General features: G+C 47.5%; 1 protein-coding gene across 3 annotated transcripts in view; it reads left to right on the top strand.

Annotated features, from left to right (window-relative positions):
• The window catches only part of ZNF469 (zinc finger protein 469), a 289,966-nt gene that overhangs the window by 49,969 nt on the left and 223,329 nt on the right, over positions 1-16,668 (top strand). For all 3 annotated transcript variants that reach the window (XM_084905026.1, XM_084905027.1, XM_084905028.1), the window contains exon 2: positions 6,454-6,502. The gene's annotated coding sequence lies outside the window, so the exon portion shown is untranslated. The remainder of the gene's footprint in view (positions 1-6,453; positions 6,503-16,668) is intronic.

Raw genomic sequence — 16,668 nt, forward strand, 5'->3', positions numbered from 1 at the left:
GTGCAACCAGCAGTCTCCGGACCTTGTCGTGAACAGTGGGGGCAAAGCTGTCATCGCCCACAGCCGGGGCGTCCCCTTTGCACGCAGGAGCTGCAAGAATTACGACTGGATGGCAGAGGCGAGGCCACCTCTAGTGTTCTTGGGCAGCCTATCAGGGGAGGACGAGGATGAGTAGGGTTCCGGTTCTACCTGGGTGGCCTGGGGTAACCTGCTTTGACTCTTTTTATTTTTTCCCAAAAATATTTTACGAGGGAGGGAGGGAGGGAGGGAGGGAGAGAGAGAGAGAGAGAGAGAGAGAGAGAGAGAGAGAGAGAGAGAGAGAGAGATTGAGAGAGAGAGAAGAGAGGAGAGAGAGAGAGGGAGAGACACCCAGATGACACTCTCAGCTGCCTCTTATATGCACCCCAAATAGGGATTGAACCCGCAACCCTTTGGTACACAGGATGACACTCCAACCAACTGAGCCACACCAGCCAGGGTCCTGCTTTCCCTCCGGCAAGTCATTTTCTTCAAGTGTCCACTCCTGGGGTTTCCCACATCCCATCCCATGTGGTGACTTCAGGGTGGGTGCAGCATCCAAATGCCCTGCAAACAATAGAAAGGGACCAGCTTCCTGTTCATTCTAGTGCCGTGGTTGTGGCCAGGGGAGAATGGCCATAGAACAGCCAGGAGCGTCTAAAGCTCACGATCTCCCTTTTAAGCAAAGAAGCAGCACATCTCAGGCAAGAGGATCTATTCTAACTAGAATTAAGGATTTAAAAATGATTTTTTTTAAGGGTGTGAAGCCCGCTGTCTTGCCAGCCTCCGGTTCCTGGGCCCTGTGCCATCCCACCAGTGGCCTGTGGGACACAGGGAACCCCCGGCTGGCAGGGGCAGTAGGGAACCTAGGAAATATAAAAACGTTTGTTGATTCAGTTAAAAGTTCAATGCTGAAGGTACAATGATTTATTCTTGCAGAGTTAACAAATTCAAATTTTGGTAGCATAGTAAAAACAAGATTTTTGCTGAACTCGAACATCTATGAGGCAGAAATATGCTTGGAATCAATGCTGCCCCACAAGCAATAATTGCATTAGAATGTTCTCCCAATCACAATAGAAGCTGAGGTTGTCCAAACGTAGAACCATTAAGTAGAGAAACGAGACCACAAATCCGTGTGATGAAGCCCACATGGCGTAAGGAGCAGAAGCAGCCTAAGCCGCAGGCCTGCTCGCTCCCTGGGCTGTCTGCCCCCCGTGTGTCCAGAAGGGCCCCAGCCTGTGGCCTACAATGGCTTTGAGTTGCTTTGCGAACTGGTCCTTACATTTTGTTTGCATTTTGTTCAAAATTTACTGGAAACATCAAGTTTTTCCGTGAATGTTGTACTAGACAAATGCAGTTCCTGAAACTTGATGAAGTGCTTCATGGGAAGATGCTGAATCGCTTGCCCTACCAGAGCCGGGGAGGGGCGGAGGCTGGCACCTGGGGCCGGCTCCCCGGGCAGTGCCACAGTCTGGCTCTGGAATGTCCTGGGCTCCAAGAGTCTTCTGATGAAGTTCACATTTTTTAATTGGATACATTTACTAGTATATCCTCTACACAAATGGAATGTAGCTGAGACAGCCCAAGATTTTGAAATATTTAAAAAATATCCCAAGTTGATGAGTTTTGGCTTGTGGAATATTTGTTGATGAGACGTTCTCTGAATGGAGACAGACAGACAGCACCTGCTCAGATATCCAGGCGGCAACAGCCACAGGAGCCCACACGGGACAGCAGAATGGAGAAAACCCTCCATCTCAGTCACATCTCCTCCACGCTCCCCAGGTCTCATCAGTGCTGCACACTGCCGATAAGAAGAGCAGCTTCTCACCCTGGCCGGGTGGCTGGGTTGGCTGGGCGCCCTCCTGTGTGTGGAGGGGTTGCCAGTTCGATTCCCACCCGGGGTCCATGCCTGGGTTGTGGGTGGGTGAGGGGCATGGGAAAGGCGCCCAATGGATTGTTGTTTCACTCTCACATTGATGTTTCTCTCTCTTTCTCTTTCTCTCCCTCCTTTCTCTCTAAGAATCAATAAACTATTCTTTAAAAAATTATAAAAAGGTATGTAGGCAAGGCTACTTATTTGTATCCAGAACTTAAAAAAAGAGTATTTTCTCAATAAAATATTACACTTTACACAATCAGCCAAAGGTTTCAACACTTTTGAATTTATCGATGACAAAGTTCAACACTGAAGGAGATTGAGAATAATTTATGAAAAAGAAAACTAATAATTAATGAAAGCAAATTCTTTAAAAAATACCAGTGACATAGTGTTAGAAGCAGATATGCTTGCATAGTTTATTCTGGATAATAGTTTAAATGGACCTATTTTATAGGTCCACCAACAAAGAAAAGAAAAACGTCAGGCAATAGTTATTTCCACAAGTGTATATTTTAAAACTTACTTTTATTTTTTTTAAATACATTTTTATTGATTTCAAAGAGAGGAAGGGAGAGGGAGAAATAGAAACTTCAATGATGAGAGAGAATCACTGATCAACTGCTTCCTGCACATCCCCTACTGGGGATTGAGCCTGCAACTTGGGCATATGCCCTGACCGAGAATCAACAGTTCATGGGTCAACACTCAACCACTGAGCCACACCAGCAGGGCTTAACCTTATTTTAAGTGCCGCCTTTTAGTCTCCCACATGTCTTGGTTTGCTTGATAAGTTGTATTGTCACTTGGTTGCATAACATCCCCTCTGTGGCATTACTCTTTTGTTCCCTTTGTTTTCCTTGCTCCTTAAAGATACACAGATATCTTACTCATTTTTGTTCATTATTTACATAATCCAAATGTCCAACAAATACTTAGTGCCTACTCTACGACAGATACTATAACTCTGTAAACCCAGGAAGTAGTAGGTTTTAGCAATTTAAGGTTCTTTAAAGTTGGATGGAAGGAAGGGTACATGGAAGGATGGGTGCATGGCTGGCTGGCTGATCTTTGGTGTGTGCATCGATGGATGAGAGTGAATTAAATGTAGTAATTAGTGAGGGCATCACTGATACTTTAAAAGTGAGTTTTCTCCCTTTCTAAGTCTGAAGCATGTTCTCCTGGCTCATTACAATGCAATCTCATGGTTGGCTGGATCATTTCACATTGTTTTGTGGCTCTGTGAGCCCCTGTTCATCAGAGAAAGTGGGTGAGAAACCAAGAGTGTGTCAACATAAACCTCCCAAACCCTCGCTAGGAAACAGACAGACTTTGGTTTTCTGAATGGTGGTCTGTGGGATACGTTGTGAATGGACAGGACACTTGCTGGGGCTGGACAGGGGCCCTTTCAGTGAGACAGGATCACGCTGTACACCAAATGCGGCATCCAGATTGACTCTGAGCAGGAAGCAGGCAGCGGAGACCCACCACACTAGAGGTTGAGAACCTTATCTCACACAGCATCTTTCACCCAATCTGGGACCCATGCCCACATGCTGAATACCTCTCCCAAGAGGCCGCCCATCACTTGTGCATATACAACACCCCTCCGCCTGCCCCGGGCTCCCCCAGCCCTTGGCTCACACTGCCCCAGGTGACCATGGCTCATCTTATAGTATTCACCCCGGTCCCCATGAGCTTGGTGTCCCCTGGTGCTAATGAAGGTAATTGAATGAGGGTGTGGCCGCAGGATCGGCTTCCTCTCCTATTTACCATTTCAGTGAGGTGCTCACTCAGGAATCCCATGTTCAGAAGCTTTGGAAATCCAGGACTTTGAGCTGTGTAACCAAGTCAGATCCCAACTTCTCAGGCCCTGGAGTTTTAGGAGGAAATGACTGGTCAGAACACTGATGATTCTGAGCACTCGCTGTGCTGGGACTGGGCCCAGTGCTCTGTGCACATTAGCTCTGTCACCCACACAGAGCCCAGAGCAGGGCTGCCAGCACTCACCATTTTTAGTTGGGGGAACTGAGGCACAGAGAGGTGAGGAAGCTGACCAACGTCCCACAGCTGGTGGAACGGCACGGGCAGGATCATAACAGACGGGCTGGCCCCACAGCCTGCATTTGTTCTTTCTTCTTGCATTTTATTATGAAAAACTTCAAACACACAGAAAAGTTAAAATAAATTTACAGCAAATAGCCACCTACTTACCCACTACCAGATCCCATCATTAACAGAGAGCTGCAATCACTTTATCACGTCTAGCCATCTCTCCCTCTTCTTTTCATCAGCAAATCCATCTTATTTTTGTATGCATTTCACAAAAACAATTGCCTTCACCCCTAAACACTTGAGCCAACATTTCATCAACTACAGTTCAATATTTGTTTATGGTTTTAAGTAAAATTCCCATGCAATGACATGCACAAACCCTGGGTGTACTATTCTCTGAATTCTGACAGAAGCAACACCCATGAAAAGTCTTCCGTGTGTGACCTGGAACTTTCCCATCACCCAGGAAAGTCCCCTCATTTACAGTCAACCCCTGTTTCCCTGCTCCCACTGAGACAACCACTGTCCGGGTTCTTTTCATCAGAGGTTAGTTTTGCCTGTTCCAGAACCTCATGTAAATCAGAGTCTGCACTTCTAATCACTAGTGTATGCTACCACTTAAATGCGGGGTGTTTCAAGGGCCAGCTGTGTGGAACTGGTAGAATTTTGCTTTCTCTGTGTATCAGCCAGGGTTCTCCAGAGAAACAGAACCAATAGGATATCTATCATCTAACTCATCTTACCTCATCTCATCTCAACTCCCATCTAACATCTATCTATCTATCTATCTATCATCTTTATATCATTTGAGAGATATTTTCATTTGAAGGACTGTGGGGCTAGCAAGTCTGAAATCTGAAGAGCAGGTCAACAGACTGGCAGCTGGCAGGATTCATAGTCCTGAGACAGAACTTCTTCTTTGGAAAATCTTGTTATTTTTCTCATAAGAACTTCAATCGGTTGAATGAGGCCCACTCACCTATAACCTCCCTTCCTCAGAGCCAGCGGACAGTAGATGCTGACCACATCTACTGAATACCTTCGCAGCATCATTAAGACTGGTGGCTGACCAGACAACTGGGCACCAGAGCCTTTCCAGGTTGGCACATGAATTAGCACTCACCGGTGTAATGCTTCCGAGTTGAAACCTCTAGCCCTGGCCCTGGCTGAGAATGTGGGATGGTGGTTCCCAGCAGGAGGAAGGTCCTCCCAGAGACCTAACTGGAAGGGAAAAGCCATGGCCCTGGCTGGGAATCTTGGCATTCATTGGGGGGAGCTTTGCTGGGCCAGAGCCTGGCGGCATGGAGGTGGTGGTAGAGGTGGTGGTGGTGATGAAGGTAGTGGTGGTGGAGGTGGAGGTGGAGGTGGTGATGGAGGTGGTGGAGGTGGTGGTGGTGGAGGTGGTGGTGGTGGAGGTGTTGGAGGTGGTGGTGGTGGAGGTGGAGGTGGTGGTGGAGTTGGTAGTGGTGGTGGTGGTGGAGGTGAAGGTGGAGGTAGTGGTGGTGGTAGAGGTGGTGGAGGTGGAGGTGGTGGTGGTGGTGATGGTGGTGGTGGAGGTATTGGAGGTGGTGGTGGAGGTGGAGGTGTTGGAGGTATTGGAGATGGTTATGGAGGTGGTGGTGGTGGTGGAGGTGGAGGTGGTTGTGGTGATGGAGGTGGTGGAGGTGGAGGTGGTGGAGGTGGTGGTGGTAGAGGTGATGGAGGTTGTTTGGTGGAGGTGGAGATGGTGGAGGTGGTGGAGGTAGAGGTGGTGGAGATGGTGGAGGTGGTGGAGGTGGAGGTCGTGGACGTCGTGGGGGTGGTGGAGGTGGAGGTGGTGGAGATGGTGGAGGTGGTGGAGGTTGTTATGGAGGTGGTGGTGGTGGAGGTGGTGTCTGAGCCTCCTTCCTCAATCCCACCGAGCGCGCAGCTGTTGCGTAACCAAAGGGATTCTTTGCGCTGCTCTCCAGGATGACTCGCTAGTCCCAATAGATGATCTGATTGTGTTTTAATGAGAATAATATTTGCTTGGAGGAAGGATGAACCAGCCACGTTTTTATGTCAGCCAGATGTCTTCAACTATTTACCCCCTCCCGACATTGGGGTTCTGGCAAAACCTGCACTGACGTTCGGTCCCAAGGATCCTCTCCCCGGACCCCACCTCTCCCGCCACCCTTTAAGTGTTTCCAGGGAATGTACAACATGTGCAGCTAATTCATTGACACGTTGCTCATCAAAATAGAGACTTTTGTGAGAACTCATTGGCACCTGCGTAGCATTTTAAATCTTTTTTATAAGCCTCTTACTGAGCCTGCTGTTGTGAGCCAAGTGTTAACAGAACCTCAACTTCAAAAGACTGACGTTTGGTCCGAAACTCGGTAGCTCTACTGTTGGAGCGGGCACTGAACTTGGCCGCACATTTTGAGTGATTTTAGGCTGAGCAAAGCCAGGCGAGGCGGTTGGGAAAGCCTGGACTCAAGGCAAAGTTATTAACTGTTTTTTCCCTTCATATTTTTCAGGTCGACAACAGGCGTGGAGCAGGAAATCCAGGGCCCGCTGCTGTGACAGGTAGGACTCAATGCCACTCGCTCCTCTGTGGGTCGGGATGCCCAGTGTGTGGCTATGTTGCCTTGCACCGGGCCTTGAGGAGTCTAGGTAACTTCTATTTTTCTAGCTTTTTTCTCTTCTGCCAAAGAGTGGGATATAGAGTAGTAATTTTGTCTGTTTCTTTACTCTAGAACTTCATTCTTCATTCACTTCTTCATTAATTTTATTGAACACCTATCACGTGACAAGCACCATAATAAGGGCTGAGCATCAGTGATCACCGTGGGGCATTATGCGTGTCCTCCTAGAGCTGACACACACGTGGAGGAGATGGGTGACTAATAGGGAAACAGCTAAACAAAACTGTGATTGCAACTTGTGACAAAGGGGAAGACCCAAGTATGACAAGACCAGAGGCGCCTCTGGCAGGTGGTGGGAAGGCTGACGTCTGAAGCTTGAGGAGGAAGGTGTGGGGAGGGGAGAAAGGAAGAGCATTCTGGGTGGGGAACAGAGTATGCAGGATCCCTGAGTGTCTGGAGGACTGGGTATGTTCAAGGACCTGGAAACTGACAAAAAGGAGGAGGCAGGCTCGGCTCAGAGGCAACTGAAAGGAGTTTGCATTTTACCCAAAGCGTAAAGAGAAGATATTGACACGTCTGCAGAGGGATTTGGTCCCATTTTTGTTGCTGTTTAAGTCAGGTGTATTGAGATGTAATCCACATCAGTAGAATCCACCCTTTTGCCATGCTGTTTTGAGTTTCCACAAATGCATACAGTTGTGTATCCAGCATCACAATCAGGATCCCGAGGGTTGCATCACTCCCCCCACCCCCTTCACCACCCTCCCCTCGCTGCCTACTCCCTTGTGGCCTTTGTAGTCAACTGCTTTCCATCCGCCAGCCCCTAGCAGCCCTCATCTGATTTCTGTCACAGCGATTAGTTTTGCATTTTCCAGAACGTCATCAAAATGGAATGATACAGAACGCAGCCCTTTGAATATCTGTCTTCCTTCACTTGTCACAGTGCATCAGACGGTCAGGCTGCTGCAGGCATCAATAGTTTGCTCCTTTGATCACGGAGTGGTAGTCCGAGATTCAGACGCCCAAACATCGGCTTATCCAGCCACCTGCTGAAGGATGTCTGGGCAGGTGCCAGTTCTTGGCAGCCACGTACAGAGCTGCTCTGAGCTCTGTGCTCAGACTGATGTTACTGCTCCTCTCTCCCACTCCTTGCCAATGCTCCATTCATATCTGCAGGCGGTGCTGGGCTGGATAGTAACAGTATAGTTAGTGTCATAAGAAACGGCTGAGCCATTTTTGAAAGAGGTTGCACCCCGAGGCATGTCCCCTGGCGACGCCCACAGCCTCACGAGCTCGGTCTCTTCAGTGTCTCTGTTCTTGGCCGTCCCGTCGGGCCATCCTGTGCGGGGGCTCCTCCCTGGGACTTCTGCCTGAAAATGGGGTGCAGAGAAGTCATTTCACATTTGTGTTTCCCTCGTGACTGATGTATCGAGCATCTTTCCTTGGGCTTCCACTGTTGCTTTTAAAAGGAATTTGTGTTGGGTGTGGTGGATGGAGCCCCAGGCGGGGGACAGAGGTCTGAGTCCTGGTTTTCGCTCAGCTGCTAACCTGCTGTGTGATGTCGGGCAAGTCCCCTCCCCTCTTCCTACCTCATTCCCTGCAACTGTCCCGGGGATGACAACGCGTCATGAGCTGTTATGAGGACGGAGGCCATGGCAAGAGGTGGGAAAGATTTAGTTTCCTGCTCGTTCCATGGTCGTCGTTAAGATTCCTTGTCATGCTATCGCTTTCCGGCTTCGTTTCCGTCCGCACCTCTGAATGGTAATCATGATGGGATCAATAGCCAGGACGTGGTTAACCTAGTGCAGTACTTTTAAGCTAGCCGCTCCCTCTCACATGCCCGTCTATTCTATTTCTGAGGAAAGGGAGGAACGCTGGTACACAGGGACCCATTCTCTCTGGAAAGCTATTTGCCTTCTCCATCCTCAATCCTGCCTCCAACCACCTGCCCCCTCCTATGCCTCCCATGAGCCCCCTCCTGAGCAATCCCACGCTCCCACTTTCTGGATCCAAGAGCCTTGGGATCAGACTGGACTCCACCCCCTTCTCTTTCGTGCCCACATTCAGTCCTTCAGCAGGGCCTCTGGCAGCATTGTAAAGATAGAGCCAAAATCTTGTCATTGCTTCCATCATCTGCACCCCGTCCAAGCCCCTCCTCTCACCTGGACGATTGCCATGGCTTGCTGACAGGTCTCCCAATCCCTCCTGGCCCCACGGTCAGTTCTCCAAATTGTGGCCAGAGAGGTCCCCACCCGCTGCCCTTCCCTTCTGCCCAGGTGGGCATGCTAGCACTCTGGGTGGGGACCTTCTGCCCAAACCCATCATTGCCTCTCGCTCCTGCACTCAGTTCGGGCTCTGCTCACTCCCCGCCCGCCCCCCCCTTGGTCCCCCCACACACACATCTTCTGTCCACCGCTGCTGATTACCTGCTGTTTTCCTCCTGGCACACAGCCCACCAGCACCTCACTTACCTCCTTAGTACTTAGGGTCTGTCCTGCCTCCGGGATATCAGGCCTGTGCTGCAGGGCTCTTCTGTTCACCACTCGATCCCAGGACCCACCTTGGCACACGTGGGGCCCAGGAGCACTTGCCGAACGAACAGACGCAAGCATGACTTGAGTCAACCCAGAGCCAGTACAGCCCCGAGCTGCGGTAGTCCCGGGGGGAACTCAGTGTCAGGAGGGCAATGCTTTTTCCGAAACCACCAAGGAGTCGGAGGTGGCCCTGGAGGTTGCGGCATCCCGGTGCTGGGCTGCTCCTGAGCGGTTGTTTCCATGGGGTGAACAGATGCCCCACTGGGTTGTGAGAGAAAAGATGAAAACATCTATGGCCTTTTGGGTATCATTCGTCTAACATCTCAGTGTGTGTATGTGTTTCACAGCATCTGTAGTGTCACCATGGAATGGCATGTGTGTATAACTGTATTATGGCTGGAAATGTGCAATTAGCAAGATTGAGAGATTTGTTTTAGAGCAGGGTCTCTTAATGGGGGCAATTTTTAGGGCTGCCAGATAACATATAGAAAGGCTGGGGAGGCATAAGTATATCCTAAATATTGCTTGGGACATACTTATACTAAAACTTATTTGCTGTTTATTCAAAATTCAAATTTGACAGAGCCTCCTACTATGTTTTTGTTTGCTAAAGCTGGCAGCCCTGCCCCAGGAGACATCTGGCAAAATCTGGAGGCAGTTATGTTAACAAGACAGCCCCATTCTAAGGTGGTGGGCCTGCTATGGCTACAGGTCTTTTTGAGACTTTGATGTGGTAATGAGATATGGTGCTTACCTGGGCACATCCAGAGGTGTGTGGAGGCCGCTGCCCTCAGAGCATGAGTGCCTGTTTCTGATGGTGCTCTTGCCCCCTCCCCCCGCCTCCCTCCCCCCACTTCTCCCCTCTCTGGCCCTGCACATCCAACAGCTCCCAGGCGGGGGCTTTAATTCTGCCAGGGCCACACATGGAAGGGACAGGCTCACGTCAGCTTCAAATACACACATCTAACAACAACAACAACAACCTTTTAAACCTCCTATTGCCAGGCATTGTACCTCCACCATCTCTAATCAATATTGTCCTTGAATGTCAACCTATAAAAGGTGTTTATAGTCTGTGGTTAAATAAGGAAATTGCAGAGAGTTTATAAATTGATGTAAGATCCTTAGGAGAAATGCCGTTTATCCTGATGTTATGTACTTCTTGTTATTTGATAAAATGATAATAGAGGGTAATGACTTTTAAGGTTTTAAAAAATATATACATTTTTATTGATTTCAGAGAGGAAGGGAGAGGGAGAGAGAGAGGTGGGAACATCAATGATGAGAGAGAATCATGATCTGCTGCCTCTTGTATGCCCCCAACTGGGGATGGAGCCCACAACCTGGGCATGTGCCCTGGAATGAAACTGTGACCTCCTGGTTCACAGGTTGATGCTCAACACCTGAGCCATGCCAGTTGGGCTAGAGTTTTTATTTAAAATGTGTAATAAAAAAATTACCATGCATACATTAGACCAAAAAACTCTTCTGGAAATTTTACTGAGTTTTTGACGTCTGACTCTGGCCAATATGGAGTAACAGGAATGGAATCTACCCTTCGCTGTAAAAGAACCCAGAAAACTGGATGAAATGTTCAAAGCACCATTTTCACACATTGGACAAAAGACAGTATAACGGGAAAACAAAGAAGGCCCCATGATTGCTCACTGCAGGGAGGGGATGAAACAGAGGGGGTGGTCTCCCTGAGTGGGAGAGAGGGTGGAGTTCAGGGAGAGCTAATTTAGCAAGAACCGGAGGACAGGGTGCTGGAGAGGAAGACGCTGCCAGGCAAGAGCTCCCGGGCCTGCAGAGAGGCCCGCAGGCCGTGCGGAGAGCTGCTGTGCGTGTGGGTGTCGAGGAGGCTGGGAAGGCACTGCCCGAAGGAGCGGGCTGAACAGTCCTTGGGTTGGGATGGTTGTATTTACACTGGTCAGGGCAGACAGACCTCACCATACACTGGGAATTGGTGGTGCCTCAGAAGAGTCTTTTCTGAATAATGATGGTAAATTAGCTTTAGCCTGTCTGTCCTGGACCCATCCTAATAGCAGATATTCAATTTAAAAAATTATGCATGAAAAAGGCAGAAAATTAAGATCAATAATCAAAAGGAAAAAAGAAATCAAAAGAAAGCTATCCACAAGTGGCAGAAATGATGGAATTCACAGATTAGGATGTTAAAATAGCTATTAAAATATGTTCTATGTGTTCAAAAAGGAATCATAATCATGATTACAAGCGAGATAAGAGATATGAAAAGTCACAAGTGGAACTTCAAGAAATGAAATTTTAATAATATCTGAAATGAAAAACACACTGGATGGGATGCAGCAGACTAAATACTATAGAGGAAAAGATCAATGAGTTTGAAGGTACTGATATTCAAATCAGAACAGAGATTAAAAAAAAGACTAAAAAGAATAACAGGACAATACCCTGGTGGCCTGTGGGGTAATATCCAGTTGTGTAGCCTCTGTATAAAAGGAGCTCTAGAAAGAAGAGAGGCAGGGATTTTGAAGAATAATAGCCAACGTTTTCTGAATTCGACAGAAACTATAAACCTACAAATCCAAGATGCTGAATAAACTCCATCTACACTAATAAATCTACACTAATAAAAGAGAAACATGCAAATTGACTGTCAATCTGCTACACCCACCAGCCAATCAGGAGTGATTATGCAAATTAACCCAACAAAGATGGCCACAGCCATGGAGCTGGAGCAAGCAGGAGGCTTGGGTTTCCCCTGGCGATGGAGGAAGCCGAGCTTTCAGCCTGCCCTGGTTTCCGCTGAAGGAGGGGCTGGGAGCCTGGGTCATCTGGGGGCATGGTGAGTCTGAAAACGACCCTCAGCCCCTTACCCAGGCTGACTATACCCCCATGGGGTAAGGGTCCCTGTTTGGGGGCCTGGCCAGCCTGCAAACAGCCATCAGCCCCTCACCCAGGCTGACCAGGCACCCCAGTGGGACCCCCATCCTGAAGGGGGTGTGCCCAGCTTGAAAACAGCCCTTAGCCTCTCACCCAGGCTGGCCACATCCCCCCAGTGGGGACCCTCACTCCATGGGGATGTGGCCAGCCTGCAAACCACCACAGGTCCTTTACCCAGGCTACCCCACACCCCAAGGGAACCCCCACCCTGATCCAGGACACCCTTCAGGGCAAACCAGCCAGCCCCCTCCCATGCACCAGGCCATTTTTCTGGACAAAGCCATGGTGGCAGGGCTGAGATTGAGGCGGTTAGAGGCCAAGAGGGGAGGGCAGTTGTGGGTGAATAGGCCAGTGGGGGGTAGGGGACGATGTGGGTGATCAGGCCAGTGAGGGGGGGCAGTTGGGGTGAGCAGGGCAACAGGGTGGGTAGTTAGGGGCAAGCAGGCTGGCAGGGGAGCAGTTGGGAGCGAGCACACTGGCACGGGGGGGGGGGGAGTTGGGGGTGATCAGACTAGTAGGGGGCATTTGGGGGCAAGCAGGCCAGAGGTGGGGGAGGGGGGCAGTTAGGGGCAATCGGGCAGGCAGGTAATTGAACTATTAGGAGCCAGCAGTTTCGAATTGTGAGAGGGATGTCTGGCTGTCAGTTTAGGCCCGATCCCTGTAAACTGGCAGTTGGACATCCTTTGAAGGGTCCCAGATGGGAGAGGGTGCAGACCAGGCCGAGGGACACACCCCCCGCACACACACACATGAATTTTGTGCACTGGGCCACTAGTGTAAAATAAATATGAGGAAAGTCATATTGAGGCACATTATAAACAAGTTGCTGAAACCAGTGCTAAAGAGAAATCTTAGAAGCAGAAGGATAAAATGACACACCATGGACAGAGGGACAGCAGACATCTGGACAGAAACCACACAAGCCAGAAAATCATGAGTAAGCATGTTTAAAGTGCTGAAGTGGGGAACCTGTCAACAATGATTATATTACCCAGTAAAAAATATGCTTCAAAATTGGAGGTAAAATGAAGACTATTTCAGACAAATAAAAAGTGATAGAATTCATTATTTGTTTCACTGTCAGCAAAACTGCTGTACATGATATGGTAAAGGGAGTTCTTCCAGGAGAAAATAATTCCAGATAGAAATTTAGATCAACACAAATACCAGAAATAGTAATCACATAGGTAAATGTAAACGGTATTTTCTCAGTTCTAGATCTCTTGAAATGACAATTCTCTGTTTAAATCAAAAGCAATTAACCATGTATTTGGGTGTGTGTTTTTATTCAGTATACATGGAAGTAAAATATATGACAATAATTGCACAAAGTATGGGAAGGGGACATAGGAGTATATTTTTTTGAGTGATTCGTACATTATATGTGATGTGGAATAATGTTATTTGAAGGTAGACTGTGATGTTATAGATGTATAACTCCTGGACCAGTCAGTAATAATAAATTTTATTATAAATAAAATTTAATAATAAATTTTAAGGTATAGCTAATAAGCCCATAAGTGGAGATAAAAGAGTAACATTAAAATAAAATTCTCAATTAATCTGAAAAAAAACATGACTATACCATCGAAATAGATGTAAATCCAACATTGTTTATTACAATTATAAATAATTACAACAAATGTAAATTGTCTAACATTCAAAATTAAGGCAGAAGCCTAGAGATAGGATAAAGAAGAAAGGTCTAAGGAAATACTGCCTGAAGAAGTGCAATTTAAATAGAAAGGCACAAGTAGGATCAAAATAAGAGGATGGGGAAAAGATTTACCATGTTAACATGAATCAATAGACAGATGTACTGACTGTGTTAACCAAAGTAGATTTTATACCAAGGAAGGTTTCCAGGGATAAGGAAGTCAAGTCTGCAAGAAGATACAAATGCTAAATGGATATGTTTCTAATAATAGCTCTAAGATATATGAAGCAAAAACAGATAGAACTGAAAGGATAAATAAATAAATATCAACCATAGCTGGAGGCATCAATATTCCTGTATCAGTCAAGGTTCAATCAGAGGAGCAGAACCAGTGGAAGGTTTGTATGTATCAAGAAATACAAGAAATTATTGGCCCATGTAATTGTGGGCTGGCCATGAAAGTCCAACTTGAGTGTAGGCAACGCCAATGTTATTCTTCAAAGGAGCAAATCCTTTGAAGCCAAAGCCCAGCTTTTAAGGTCTTTCTACTGATTAAATCAGGCCCACTCCACATCATCCCCCTCACTGAAAGTCAACTGATTAGGGACTTTAATCACATCTGCCAAATCCCTTCACAGCAGCACCTAGTCTAGTGTTTGATTGGATGGAGAAGCAGATATATCAGAAGCCATCACAACCATCTCCCAACAACTGATAGAACAAGTAGTCAGAAAATCAGTAACCATATGAAAAACTTGGAAATGTTGTCAATTAACTTAAATAATTGGCATTTATAGAACATTCCACCCAACAAGGGTAGAGAGAACATAAACATTCATCCAGATCGACTATATTCCTAACCACAAGGTAGGTATCAATAAAATAAGAAGATTAAAGCCATACAAAGTTTATTTTCTGACAACAAATTCATTTCAAAGATGTCAGGAGAGCCAAAACTGGTTTGGCTCAGTGGATAGAGCGTCGGCCTGCGGACTGAAAGGTCCCAGGTTCGATTCTGGTCAAGGGCATGTACCTTGGTTGCGGGCACATCCCCAGTGGAAGGTATGCAAGAGGCAGCTGATCGATGATTCTCTCTCATCGATGTTTCTAACTCTCTATCCCTCTCTCTTCCTCTCTGTAAAAAAAAATCAATAAAATATATATATTTTAAAAGATGTCAGGAGAGTTCTCCAAGACCAGGCAGTGAGGAAGTGCTGGATCTCGGATTTGAACACAAGCCTTTCTGGCTTTTTAAAGCCGCACCTACTTCCTGCTACCCAGGCTGTGACTGGACTGCTAGAGAGGGAGTGGGGTCTACTTCCGGGGCCTGGAGACATCTGGCATCCTGCACCAATTCCGTCCTTACTTCTACATGTTATAAACTCCAAAATACATTGCTACCATCTTTGCTTCAGATAGTCTCTCTTCTTGTTTATGTTTTTGAAGTCTTTATTGAGATGCAATTCAATGTAAAGTGCACATAAGACACCTAATGCTTAAAGTGCCCAGAGGGAACCTTTTAAAATGCTTAAACTTGCTAGTGGTACTGTGTTATTAGTACCAGACTACACAAACAAATGCATGAATTTCAGCCTCATGTCCATCACCACAAAGGGCCTCATGTGCTCCACCCCTGGGGTGTTTTTGTCTTCAGAGACCCCAGTGGGAACTGACACGGGGGCGGTTCTCCCTGGAGGACCCAGATATGCAGTGCAGAGAACATGATGGTTAGCCAGGGCCCAACAGGGGAGCTGGCTGGGGAGCCTGTGTCCTTTCGGCCAAAGTTCAGAGGCCTAGGAGAAGGAGACTGGTTCGGCAACGCCAAGGAGCTTGGCCTGGATCGTCCAGTATCCTCCCGGCACTGCCAGCATCCTCTCCAACAGAACACGGGACAGTAGGGGCGGTGGTGCCCCGAGCCAGCGCGGACAGCTCCACCCACCACCCTCTCCCCCATGAAATAACAGAGCAGGTCCTGCCCCAAATATCTTGAACTTGGAACTTGAAACAATAACTGAGGGAAGTGTTAAGGTGGGGAAGCTTTCTATTGTTATCACTGTCTTTGTCCCTGGGCAAGTTTCCAAGCTGCCTGTGGTAGGTAGTTCTGGGACCTGACAGTCCATTCATCTATCAAAACTCACAAATGACCATCTCATCATCTTTCTTACTCATCTGCTTTGGTAGTAAGTTAGGGTAAAAGCGACTTTGAAAAAAAGAGACAATGAAATCCAAGCAGATGTTACATGAAACATGTATGTAAACCGTGGATGATAAACTGACGGTTCTCATGTCCAGCCATGAGAGCTTGAGCAGGACAGGGCTCCCATTTCAGAATCCTGCGAGCCTTACCGAGGTCACAGAAATCTCAAAGCAAAGGAGAGGGCTTCCATGTCCTTATCCGGTGATTGACAGGTGATAATGCTTTATTGGAGCAGAAACATTTCCAACTAATTTATTCCTTCACTCATGTGGACAAAAGGGGGGGCTGCAGGGGGAGAGAATGAGAAAATAGAAGCAGATTAGGGGGCTAAGTTGAACTTGCTTGCCAAACTACACATACCCTGTGCCCAACTTCCACAACTAAAATGAAATGTTGAATTAGTCACAACAAATTAAAACACTATTTATTGAGAGATGGAGGGTCCAACTTTTTGTAACTTGTGGAATTTCCTCCATCCCTCCTATTTCTCTCCCCAGTCCTCGCTCCCCTCTGGCAAGGGAACTTGCTTTTCTTGCCATGTGAGTTCATCAAGATCAGAATACGCGTTCTATTGGAAACATCATTTCCACAGCGCCTCTGAAGGAGATAAGTGTGTCAGTTCTCCATCCTGGCACTTAGCATCCCAAACATAGCCCCGGGGACTCGCCACGACGCCCTGCTTGCAGCTTTTCCTGCCACCGTGGCAGCCACGGTCACAGCTTTGCCAGTTGTTTTCATCGGAGCGAAGTGAGGCGCACTCATCAGATTCCTTCTACATTAAAACCGCCACTGGC

This window comes from Pipistrellus hanaki (genome assembly GCF_964339955.1).
Source record: "Pipistrellus hanaki genome assembly, chromosome: 15".
In the NCBI taxonomy this organism is placed as follows: Eukaryota; Metazoa; Chordata; class Mammalia; order Chiroptera; family Vespertilionidae; genus Pipistrellus; species Pipistrellus hanaki.